The 13,003-nt window shown below is 40.8% G+C and overlaps 1 protein-coding gene across 2 annotated transcripts in view; it reads right to left on the reverse strand.

Moving 5' to 3' along the window:
• Positions 1-12,911, reverse strand: part of Ttc37 (tetratricopeptide repeat domain 37) — a 98,507-nt gene extending 85,596 nt beyond the window's left edge. The window contains exons 1-2 of one of the 2 annotated variants that reach the window (XM_041663388.1): positions 12,260-12,326; positions 6,876-7,025 (exon numbers count right to left, since the gene is read on the reverse strand). The gene's annotated coding sequence lies outside the window, so the exon portion shown is untranslated. Of the gene's footprint in view, positions 1-6,875; positions 7,026-12,259; positions 12,327-12,891 lie in introns of those variants that run through there. The other variant, XM_041663389.1, reaches the window with a different exon arrangement.
• Positions 12,912-13,003: the final 92 nt, after the last annotated feature.

Genomic DNA, 13,003 nt, shown 5'->3' on the forward strand with positions numbered 1-13,003 from the left:
ATCCAATTTAATAAGCAAGATCCAGTAGAATAAGCTAAAGACAGAGAAAAACATAAATAGCTTTGGTAACTAAGATGAGAGAATTTTTTAAAGGCCAACATAGTTATTTTAATACTAGATTCTGTGCCATGTAAACCAGAATACTGTCCTCATATTGAAGATTACTGTAATATTACTTTCTCTAATGAGAAATAATGTAAATGTTTACACAGGGATAGAAGACCGTGCAAAACTGCACACTAATACCAGCCATGAAGAGACACTACATGTGCCCAAGTGTGATATCAATTTCTGTAATCCCATCATCAGGGAGGCAGAGGCAGGAGAATCATGAGTTCAAGGCCATCTTCTGCTACACAGCAAGTTCAAGGCCAACCTTTGCTACATGAAACTTTAACACTCTGTATATTGATTTTTTAAAAATAAGATTTTAAAAATTTCAAAGATATATTACTTCATCAGCAAAGCACTTTATTTAATATTACAATATAGTAATTTAATCATAAAGTAGTCCATGTTAATATTTTACAAATTACCAACTTACCCAAAACAAATAAAATCACAATACAATGTTTAAAAGAGAAACATTTGTATTTTCTGCTTACTTGACCTATTTCTAATCTTATCATAAAGATAAAGCAAATAAAGTTGATTATTGTTCTCTCAAAGTCTGTGAAGAATTGTGTTGGGATTTTGAAGGGAATTGCATTGAATCTATAGATTGTTTTTGGCAGGATTGCCATTTTTTCTAGGTTGATCCTTCCTATCCAAGAGCATGGGAGATCTTTCCATTTTCTGGTATCTTCTTCAATTTCTTTCTTCAAAGACTTAAAGTTCTTGTCAAATAGGTCTTTCACTTCCTTGGTTAGTGTTACCCCAAGATACTTTATGCTATTTTTGGCTATTGTGAAATGTGATGTTTCTCTGATTTCCCTCTCCACTTCTTTATCCTTTGTGTATAGGAGGGCTACTGATTTTTTTTTTTTTTTGAGTTGCTCTTGTATCCTGCCACATCACTGAAGGTATTTATCAGCTGTAGGAGTTCTTTGGTAGAGTTTTTGGGGTCACTTATGTACACTATCACATTATTTGCAAATAATGAATGTTTGACTTCTTCCTTTCCAATTTGAATCCCCTTGATCTCCTTATGTTGTCTTATTGCTATTGCTAGAACTTCAAGAACTATGTTGAATAGATATGGAGGGAGTGGACAGCCTTGTCTTGTTCCTGATTTTAGTGGAATTGCTTTGAGTTTCTCTCCATTTAATTTGATGTTAGCTGTCGGCTTGCTGTATATTGCTTTTATTATATTTACATATGATCCTTGTATCCCTAATCTCTCCAATACCTTTATCATGAAGGGGTGCTGAATTTTGTCAAATTCTTTTTCTGGAACTGGAAGCAGACAAGATCGCCTGACAAAATTGGGGAGCATGGTGGCGGAGAATGGGGGGTAGAGGAAAGGGAGAAGGGGAGAAGGGGAGGGTTGGGGAGATCTTGAGGGAATGGGATAGTTGAGATGGAGGAAGGACAGATATGAGAGCAAGGAAAGGGATATCTTGATTGAGGGAGCCATTCTGGGGTTAGCAAAAAATCCAACTCTAGAAAAATTCCCAGGAAGGATAACCCCAGCTAAGACCCTAAGCAATAGAGGAGAGGGTGCCTGAACTGGCCTTACCCTGTAGTCAGACTGATGATTATCTTAAATATCATCATAGAACTTTCGTCCAACAACAGATGGAAACAGAAGCAGAGACCCACATGGGAGCACTGGACTGAACTCCCAAGGTCCAGCTGAAGAGCAAGAGGGAGAGTATGAGCAAGGAGGCAAAGACCATGAGGGGTTCACCCACGAGACAATTTGCCTGAGCTAATGGGAACTCACCAACTCCAACTGGACTGGGAATGAACGAGCATGGGAGCAAACTAGTCCCTCTGAATGTGATTGACAGTTGAGGCTGACTGAGGGGCCAATGACAATGACACTGGGTTTTGTCTCTAATGTATGTACTGGCTTTTTGGGATCCTATTCTCTTTAGATGTATACCTTGCTCAACCTAGATGTAGTGGGGAGAACCTTGGACTTTCCACAGGGCAGAGTGTTGATGGAGGAAGGTCATTGGCTAATAAAGGAACTGCCTTGGCCCATTTTCTTGGTTAGAGGATAGGTGGGAGGAGTAAACAGAACAGAACGCTGGGAGGAAGAGGAAGTGAGCTCAGTCTCGACAGCTCTCCTCTCGGGAGCAGACGCCTGAGAGAGACGCCATGCCCTGCTCCCGGGATGAAGCTCCGACCCAGGATGGACATAGGCTAGAATCTTCCTGGTAAGCGCATCTTGGGGTGCCATACACAGATGATTAGAAATGGGCTAAATTAATATATGAGAATTAGCCTAGAAGAGAATGGGCCAAGCAGTGTTTAAATGAATACAGTTTGTGTGTTGTTATTTCAGGCATAAGCTAGCCGTGCGGGCGGCTGGGGTGCTGGGGATGCAGCCCCGCCGCCCCTATTACTACAGATTGGCACCCAACGTGATGGACTAAACCCACTTAAAAAACCTGAGAAGGCTTAAAAATAAGGGAGAGAGAGTTTAACACAGATTTTTGCTGTTTGTTGGTGGCGTGCTGTAGAGAGATTTCCTGATTCGGCAACAGTAGCAGAAAAACCGCTGTGTCATTTTAAAGCACGACTTCCTGGGGCTGTGTCGCCATTGAGATCTCTGTCTGGCTCCTGCGGGAGACAGAGCTTTTGAATAGAGCATTTGGAGTAAAGTGCTACGATTTGTTTGATGGCAACTAGACTTGCTGTGTTCTCGGGTCTGCTCTGCTTGTTAGAGGCAAACATGCGCTTTCATCTAAGAGAGGCTTCCTGACTCAGCTTTAGCTGCAAAGCCTGCAGCTCATTAAGAGGTCCTGCCACGAAACACTTAAACGGTGTTGACGAAAAGCTGAACGCATGCTTTTCGGTTTTCAGCCGTAGCAGGAAAAAAGCTGCGCCGTTTAAAAATGCCGGCTTTCTGGGCTGTCCTGCCAGGACAAACTCTGACTCTTTTACGCAGGTGGTTTGTGCGGTTTGCAAGCACAGGCTGCTGAAGCTCGCTTGCTGGCTAGAGCCAGTACCTCAGCCATGAGGCTGGAAAGCTAAGAAATGGGCTGGATCCAGCTGGCAAAGCCACGCCTTTAATCCTACTGATATTGCTTGGTAAATTAAAGACTCGTGTGGTCAGAAAAAGAGAGATATACAGTAAAGAGAGATTCAAAGACAAAGAAAATTTCTAAATGGTTTGAAGTGTGTTAAAAATATATGCAGACTAAAATTTAAAGTTCTTAAAGTAACAAAAAAAAAAAAAGGAAGAGAGTTGTTGTGTGTGGTACACACCTTTAATCCCAACACTTGGTAGGCAAAGGGAGATAGACCTCTGTGACTTCAAGGTGTGGTAGCACACGCCTTTAATCCCAATGCCTGGGAGGCAGAGACAGGCGGATCTTTGAGAGTTCAAAGACACCTGGTCTACAGAGTTACTTCAGGTCAAAGATACGGAGAACCTGTCTCAAAAAGCAAAAAATAAAAGTAAAAATAAACGAAATAGAGGTTAAAACAAAGCTGTACAAAGATGGAAAATACACAGAGAATCTTGATACTGTATGCTATTATGCTCCCTTTGAATTATTTGCTGAGGAAGGAGCAACAGCTGCTAAAAGATATTTATTTATAAATACTGCTGAACTAATCCAACACAGATATTTTGAATTTGGATCTAAGGATATGATACTTTGGAAAGGAGTTTCTTATTTTGTTTTCACAGAGGATGAGACCCTGTTCATTTCTTCTATTCCGATTTGGTATGATGGACCACGTCCTCCTGAATGGTTCCTGTGCACGCCTTCAAAAAATTGCTTCGCTCAACTGCCAACTGAGATGAAACTAGCACACAGGTTATACGATGAAAGACCTAATTAATGACGCCCCCATTCAGCAGGAAGCAGTTTGGAGAGAAAAAACTGCACCCATATTCCCAAATATGGTTTATAAACGTTCTTTTACATTTAAAGGGGGATATGATATAGATATGAATAATTTACATTAGTATAGATTTTGCTTTATTGATAGAGATTTAAGGTCAATTTTGTTATATGTATAAGTGTTTCTGATTTTGATTAAGGTATTGTGATTGTGTAGTTCATTTAAATATGTACTGTATAATTAAGAAATATAGGTTGTTAATGGATAATCATCGATAATAGTAAAGCTTGTAGTCATGTTAGTTAGATTTTCTAGATATATAGAGATATATTTTAGATAGACATTCTTCATGTCTTTCAAAGATTACAGAATAGGACATTTAATGTTTTAATAACTGAGGACTTTTCATGACAATGAGACACTCTGCTCCTGGCAGCACCAATGTACTTCAAGAGGAAGATGGGCATCGAAGAGGCACCTTATGGAGTTTGATAGCCATTTGGGCAAGAAACTGCTCTTGCCTGGACTATTGCATAAACTGGACACAGAGAACCCGCAGAGAGAGGACTACTGAACTTGCCTAAGGTGAGATGATCTTTCGGGGTTCCTGATTCATGAAAGAGTCTGCGAGACATTCTGCAGGACACAACAGATAGTGACTGAACTGACTTTGAATTTTCCTGCTTTATGGAAATGTCTGCTGGATACTATGGGCCTGAAGGCTGAAGATGGATGCCCCAACGGTACAGAGGAACTTTGGGTGACTGTCCAGGCAGCAAGATGTCTCTGTCATTTCTAGAATTTTAAAAGTTACTTTTTTCTTGTTTGCTTAGGTAGGTTTGTATCTTTCTGGAGTCTTTGATGGAGTTAAGAATAGTTAGTTATAGTTTTCCTTAGTTATGATAAAGATTATTGTAACTTTTACTTGATAACTGTTTTGTTATGTGTAATTTTGCTAATTTAAGGTTAAAGCCTTTTTTTTTTTAAACCGAAAAAGGGGAAATGATGGAGGAAGGTCATTGGCTAATAAAGGAACTGCCTTGGCCCATTTTATTGGTTAGAGGATAGGTGGGAGGAGTAAACAGAACAGAACGCTGGGAGGAAGAGGAAGTGAGCTCAGTCTCGACAGCTCTCCTCTCGGGAGCAGATGCCTGAGAGAGACGCCATGCCCCGCTCCCGGGATGAAGCTCCGACCCAGGATGGACATAGGCTAGAATCTTCCTGGTAAGCGCATCTTGGGGTGCCATACACAGATGATTAGAAATGGGCTAAATTAATATGTGAGAATTAGCCTAGAAGAGAATGGGCCAAGCAGTGTTTAAATGAATACAGTTTGTGTGTTGTTATTTCAGGCATAAGCTAGCCGTGCGGGCGGCTGGGGTGCTGGGGATGCAGCCCCGCCGCCTTTAATTACTACAGAGTGCCTTGTCCTCTCTTAAGATTGGAGGGGGTGGGGAAGGATGTGTGGAGGGAGTGGGAAGGGAGTGGGAGGAGAGGAGGAAGTGGAAATTTGGATTGGTATTTTTTTAAGTAATAAAATAATAATAATAATAATAAAAGATAAAGCGAAGACGGATGGAAGATAGATAGATAGATAGATAGATAGATAGATAGATAGATACTATATAGCTACAGACTCTAGATATTCAGAGTAACAAACTAGGTGACCACCACAGCACACTGCCATAGTATTCAAATGTAGTATGGGGACACAATAAATATTCTACCACCATAAGCACACTAACACATTATAAAAGCACCATACATGAACACAATCTATTATGAACACAGTACATGAACACTTTATACAAACACGTACACTAACATAGTACACTAGCATTGTACACACAGTACACTAACACTTTAAACAAAGTAACTAATATAACAATGCAGTACACTGAACTGACACTGTACACTAACAGTTTACACTGACACAATTCACTCATGTAGCACATGTAGGTCCATATTTCTATGAGGTATGGCGACCAGAATCCCTGGCCATAGTTTGCACCTGCCACACAGGAGGTCGTCGGTCACCTAGCCTGTCACCATCCCTAACAATGGGTCAGGATGTTGTTCTGCTCCTTCTTTGTAATTTGGAGGAAACCTGGGATAGAGATGATAATTCAGCCTATGTGACAGAGCTGGCATACAGAGCAGGAAGATAGGAAGACATGACAGAGCAGGCATAGATGGGTGTGGACGTGACCACAACCATTCACCTGGTTACCTAGGAAGCAGAATGCTAATGAATTTCACCCTCAGTTTATGTTTTGGGATATAAGGCTGTTCGGAGAATAAACACAGAGAAATTTTCAGGATGTGAACTGAGGATTTCCTGAGGGATCACTGAGAATCTCCCTCCTGATAAAGCCATGTGAGTTGTGTCTTTAATCCCACGACTCCCCTCTGGTACTGGAGAAATAATTTAGGGTCCAGGCTGGTACCAGACCCCGACAAGTACACTAACTCAACACAGTAACCCAGTACACTAATTTAATACACTAACACAGCACACAAACATGCTACACTAATGTAATAAATACACTAACACTCTCCTAGCAGTGCACTACCATGGTACACTAACAGATTATACTAACACAGTATACTAACACAGTGCACTAACATGGTACACTAACAGATTATACTAACACAGTATCCTAACAGAACATTACCAGTACATTCCAGCCAAAGTGAAATGTACAAATATAAAACAAATCTATGATGTTGGAGATGTCAAGATAAGAGTATTTTAACTTAAAGCAAGCTGGTATTCAGAATAATACAAAAATTAATACATTATAAAATCACTTTAGCTGTGAGACATTCAGATTTCCCAAATACTTGTTGCAATAATTACTTAATTTAAAACAGCACATCACATTCTAGCACCTTTGATACTACTGTCTTACGTGAAAGTATCTCAATATTAATTCAGAGGTGAATTGGAGAAAAAAATCTTTTCAGTCTACAAATCTTAATGGCAGCAACTAATAAAGTTCAGTGCTGATTTCACGTTAACTTTCTCAAGTCACATTCCTTCTATTAAAAAAACCTGTAGACTAAAAGAAAGACATAAATGAGGATGACTGACCTGGACAAATAAAGAGAGATACCCAAGTCGAAAGAAAGAGAGGGGGAGGGGAGGGGAGGGAAGGGGAGGGAAGGGAAGGGAAGGGAAAAGAGGACTTTATGTGGGAGCATGCACAAATTAGAAACAACATGTGGACCCACGCTCAGCTCACCCATGCATGACGAAACACAAAAAGACCCTGCTGCTCTGAAGAATACAATCTAAAGCTGGAGAGACATCTAAGACATCATGTGAACCATGAGAGAACCAAATGTTAAAGATTAAGAAGAAAAGTCCTGTAGGAATTTAGAGAAGGTGTGTTGGGTAAGCACACAATGACTACTAGGAGAAGACAGGACATAACAGTGGAGAGGAAAAGAATTCCAGTCAGAGAAAGGGGAGACAGGAGGAGGGGAGAAGGAAGAGGAGTGAGAGAAAGCACAGCCGCCTAAGATGTTAGATCTTAAGAGTCAGGTGGATGAACGTAGAATAAGGACAGCAGCAGGGAAACATTATGACGGTGTAAGTTATTTTGAAGCACACTAGAGACAGGCACACTTTCTCTTGATAACAGCTGCCGTATTCAATACCTTCCATAGCTCTGTGTTTCCACATGGAATTCTTTACACTACAATATAACCATCCCTTCTCTTCTCACTCCTTCCTCCTTTATATACAGGCTCTCAGGTATTCCCTTCATCAAACACATATGCATGTATGAGTGCACAATGTGTATGCATGTTAATTCCAAACACTCCTAAGAGTGCCACTCCCTATGATGTTATCGGGGCCAAATGCATTCAAACTACCACATATTTGTTTTAACCTGTAGTATAATTTAAAAAAAAAAAATCTATTGAAGGAATGGTAAAGAACTATTAAGTAAAGACAGACTGCCTGCTTGTTACTTAGCAACCCACTCAGTTCCTACCTGTTATCACACCTGCATCTTCTTTTTGACCTGGATGTCAATCTGCTCCTTACCCACTTTTTTCATCTAAATTAAGTAAAACAACCATGAAATGGTGATATAAAACACCCAAACCCTTTGAAAGTTTTTAAAAATCAGATTCACCATGATCATAATGTGGGAGCTGATGTATGCTGTGAATATGCTTTATTGCCATTAGTTAATAAAGAAACTGCTTTTGACCAATGGCTTAACAGAGTAAAGTCAGGCTAAAAGAGATAGAGAGGGAGAGCAGGCAGAGTCAGGGAGAAACCACGTAGCTGCCGCTGGGGTAGCTGCCGCTGGGGACACGACTTTGTGGTGATGCATAAACTAGAGAAGATGGGTTAGTTTGAGATATAAGAGCTACCTAGAAATATGCTTAAGCTATCAGCCAAACAGTATTGTACATAACGTGGTTTCTGTGTGATTATTTCAGGGCTGAGCAGCCGGGAATGACTAACAGCCTTCCGCCCACATGATCACAATCTTAAACGTGAGAAAATCTGAACAGACATGTAGAGAGTAGGTGGAGTCGAGGAGACACCATGTAGTTACCAAAAAAGAAAGATGCAAACCGCCATCCAGAACCCTACTGGTAGGCCATAACCTCGTGGTGATTCACAGATTAATAGAAATGGGTTAATTTAAGATATAAGAGTTAGCTAAAATATGCATACGCTATTGGCTGAACAGTGTTATAATGAATATAGTTTCTGTGTTATTATTTGGGTCTGGGTGGGTGGCCAGGAAATGAATGCGCAGTCTTAGAATATAGGAGGTGATCACAGGAAGACACAAAAGGCAGGGAAGTGCTGAGATGATGTAACTACAGCACACATACATTTTTTTTTAAGTTTAAAAACATTACTCAGCCCATCTGCAACTTCATCCCTTGCTCTCTGAAGAGGTAAGTTTCTTGCCTGCTTAACTGCCAACAAACACTGAGTATGTCCTCTTCAAATAAGCCAGGACATAAGTACTAGCAAAAAAGCCTGCGCTATCCTGATCTACTCAACTCGAATGCAGTAGAATTTTTTAACTGTTCCACCGAGATGTGTGTTCTTCTCCAATTCAGTAAGTGTCCAAAAGCAAGGTTCATATTGCTTGGAGCCCCTTAAATAATCAATCTCTGCTGGCTAGTTTTATGTCAGTTTGACACAAGTTAAAGTCATTGGGGGAGAGAACCTCAAATGGGGGGAGAGAACCATTAGACTGGGTTGCAGGCAAGCATGTTGAGAGCATTTTCTTAATTAGTGACTGCTGGGAGCGGGCCCAATCTATTGTGGGTGGGACCACACCTCAGCTGGTAGTTCTGGTTTCTATAAAAAAGCAGGCTGAGCAAACCAGTAAGCCTCACCCTTTCATAGTCTTTGCATCAGCTCCTGCCTGCCCTGTTGGAGTTCCTGTCCTGACTTTCCTCCCCAAGTTGCTTTGGCCATGGTGTTTCACCATAACAGCAGTAACTCTAACTAGGGCACAATCTTCTTGAGTAGTACATATAAGACACACCACAATCTAGCAACAAAATCTAGATCAGCAAAAGGAATGTCTCAGCACTCACACATCACTCTTGGATAGCCCTCCAGTTCTCTGTGTATCAGTGCTTCTCCCAACCATTCATTCTACTTACTTCTGCCTATTCTCATGTTACTCAAAATTAAAGGCCAAGGTGAAGTGTCAAGCATACAATCTGACCCATACCAAATTGACACTAGTCTGATCCTGTAACATTTATGACCTATGCCAGCATTTCCAAAAGTATATTTCAAAGAACATGCTTGAAGGTATTACTCCATGGTGCAGGAAATTTGTGTTCACCACAAAGATCTCACTCTTCAGTCTCAATATATACTGCTACCTTAAAGCCTCTGGGAAACCCTAACACCCCAACAAGCTGAGGCAGCAACCACCTGACATTTTAAAGACACCAGCATGCTCCAGAACATAACTTGAAATTACTGTTTTTGTGGTTTTTTAATTCAACCATTACTCATACTTTTTAATACCTTTCTAGATGTATATCTGTATGTTTCCCAAAACTGACTGGAAGTTCTTTAAGAAATTCTGTTGTTACTTTGGATATTAAAAGACCTGCAGAAGACCACAAGCTAGACCCAGAATGTTCAACTGAAGACCTAACATCTAAAGAGTAAAGTACTTTTACTAAAGCAACCTGAACCTAACATAGAAATCATTAGCTAATGATCATAGACAATACAGACCTGAGCCTGTTGTGGGGATAATTGTATCCCTGTGTTATATAGTAATTTTTTTTTCCAAATTAAAGCATTCCATCCTGGAGGGAGGCTTAAGACTCAGAAAGTAAATAAAGCTTATGATGCTCAAGAAAAAATTCACAAGTCTCAGAAATCACCCGAAACATACATGATTACCAAGGCTCTTCCCACAAGGTAAAATAAGCAGTAACAAATGCGGGGCAGGATACTCTCAAGTAGCTGAGCTATTAACAGGGAGCTTCAAGAACACTCTTCTGGAATTATCACCCATGTTGGAATGGGCTTTTCAGTGATGCAGCAACCTTTGACTCATCCATCTTCCTCTAAGTAAGTCCTCACCCATGCTCCTAAGTAAGCCCAAAAATTCATTAGTTAAGCAAACTGAACAATGAACAATGGTAGAGTTATTTTGATCTATTGCTGGTGCCCTATCTGGAGTGAACAGATGTTTGTTCATGTTTCCACAGGAAGACATACAACACCCCCAAAATTCACACATCAAAGTACCAGTCCCCGCATTTCAGAATACAACAGTATTTACAAAGTACAAAGGTAATGAAAGCTAAATGAGGTTCTGTAGGAAGACCCTGATCCAATCTGTCCCTCTCAAAAGAAATTTAGACACACCAGGAAGCACATGCACAGAAGACAGATCAGGTGAAGACACACTGAGGTACAAGACAGAAACAATGGCCTTAAAAGAAATCAAATGTTACAACTCTTTGATGCTGGACTTCTAAACTCCAGAATTATGAGAAAATAAATTTCTGTTATGGTATTTTGTTTTATCAGTCATAAACCAGAGCTCCAAACCTGAATGTTATCTAGCTACATAAACCCATGCACACATAAAAGTTCCTTTGCTCACAGAATAACTCAGTGATTAACTTTTGTTGAACATTCTATGTTCAGATGACAGTCATTAAACAATGAAGGAATCTGAAGAACTGGGTAAAGTCTGAAAAGGCTACTAATGGAGAGGAAGTGGGAAGACAAGCTTCTGGCCATGTAAAATCGAAGAGCAATAAATGAGTGGTTACATGCAGCTGTCCCGCTCAAAATCAAAACTTGTAATACTTAAGCCTACACAAATGTGGGATGAGGTGCTCAAAGAAATGTTTACCGTCAGGAAAGATGAAGTAAAGGCTGGAACATTTAAGGCTCACTGACTGTCAGATGGAAAGTAGGACCTCTTAGATTCTAGCAACACTTTGTCTCTGGGTCCCTAAAATATCTATGTTTCATCCACTGCAGCACCTGCTCTCACTCCCACAGCAAGGGCAGAAACAAGGAGAAAAAGATGTGCTCCTGTCATCAAAAGAAGGGCCTGAAGAAACAAAGCCCTCGGGAAATATTAATAGTCAAAGAACCACTACTATGCCAAAAAAGAAAGCTAAATATAATTTTTCTAAATCTAAATGCCAGTTGATATTGATTCTGAAAAATATGTTCTACATTCCAAATTAACTCAACATAATGTTGGGGAGTGTGCCCTGCTTAGGAGGCAATCTACCTGGATAACTGTTCTTACTGTACTGTTACTTTGTTTGTTAGGTTCTTCTCCCCAAGACTGTAAACTCCTCAGAGACAGAGTGTGTTTTTGCACACCCACGCACATCTGCAGAGTGACACTATACTCACAATTTTGTTCAGTAATAGAGATGAAATTCAGTAGACTCATAAAAATTTGCAACTGGAGACAAAGTATCTCTGAGTTAGGGCACTGACTCTTCAAACAGTTTCCTTGCACAAACCCTGGCAAAGTCATTTAACCTCCCGGTCTGACCGTCTACAAAGTAGTCAGAGTGAAGGCTACAAAATAGATTCTACAAAAAAATAAGTTACACAGTAAATACATAGTAAGGCTTAAGACCACACAGCACATACCGCTATGCATTAAATATGTATTTCCTCATTACAATTATTCTGTACAAAACGCTGCCAGATATTATAGTTAAGTTTTTAAATAAATAGAACTCCTCCTTCTTGTCAAAAAAAATCAAAACAATTGGTTTAATGTACAAGTGTATGCACCTGGAGCTATAATAAGTGAAGAATTTGAGTTTGAGATAGAAATTTGCTGTTCCGGAACTCTCCAAAGGAATCTAACAACCAAAAGAGAGGTAGCATTATCCTGCGCCCAACTATTGTGCTCCGAACCTACGTCAATTAGCAGCACACATCACACAGCCCACATTTTCTTTTCGAACCTGTTCCTTTCTTTCTCACTGTCCCCGCCCCCTTGCGACTTGGCAAAGAGCAGCCAAGCTTTCCCGTATCTAGAAACTGAAACTTAACAAAGCCCCGCTCCTCGCCGCACACCACCAGCATAGTCCTTAGTGTCCCGGCCAAAAGAGGCAATCCGATGAGGCAGGCTGCGTGACCAGGGCTCTGCAGCCGCATGGGATCCAAACCACTACCCGGCCCACACCTGAGGCGGCCCGGCCTTGGCCACAGGGGCACAGCCCATCCAACTTAAGTGACAAAAGCACTGCCACCTCATCACCGCCAAGTTCACTATGCCAGGGAACATTGGGTCACGCTGTCCCGTGCAACGGAGGACGACCCCTAGCAGCACCTCCAGGCACAATCCCTTCTCCCCCAATGCCATTTCAACTGCCTTTAAAATGTAACTTCTGCTCAAAGCGAAAGCAACCAGAACCCACCTGGCACATGCTGGACTGCCGCAAAGTAGAAGCGCATGCGCATTTCCGCAGGCATCGCTTTCGTGATGGGAAGTTGCTGAGCGATCATTAGCTCGAGATTTGATTAAAATGG

The sequence above is a fragment of the Microtus oregoni genome, unplaced genomic scaffold (genome assembly GCF_018167655.1).
Source record: "Microtus oregoni isolate MIOR12 unplaced genomic scaffold, Mior012 000014F_ref0000157, whole genome shotgun sequence".
NCBI lineage: Eukaryota > Metazoa > Chordata > Mammalia > Rodentia > Cricetidae > Microtus > Microtus oregoni.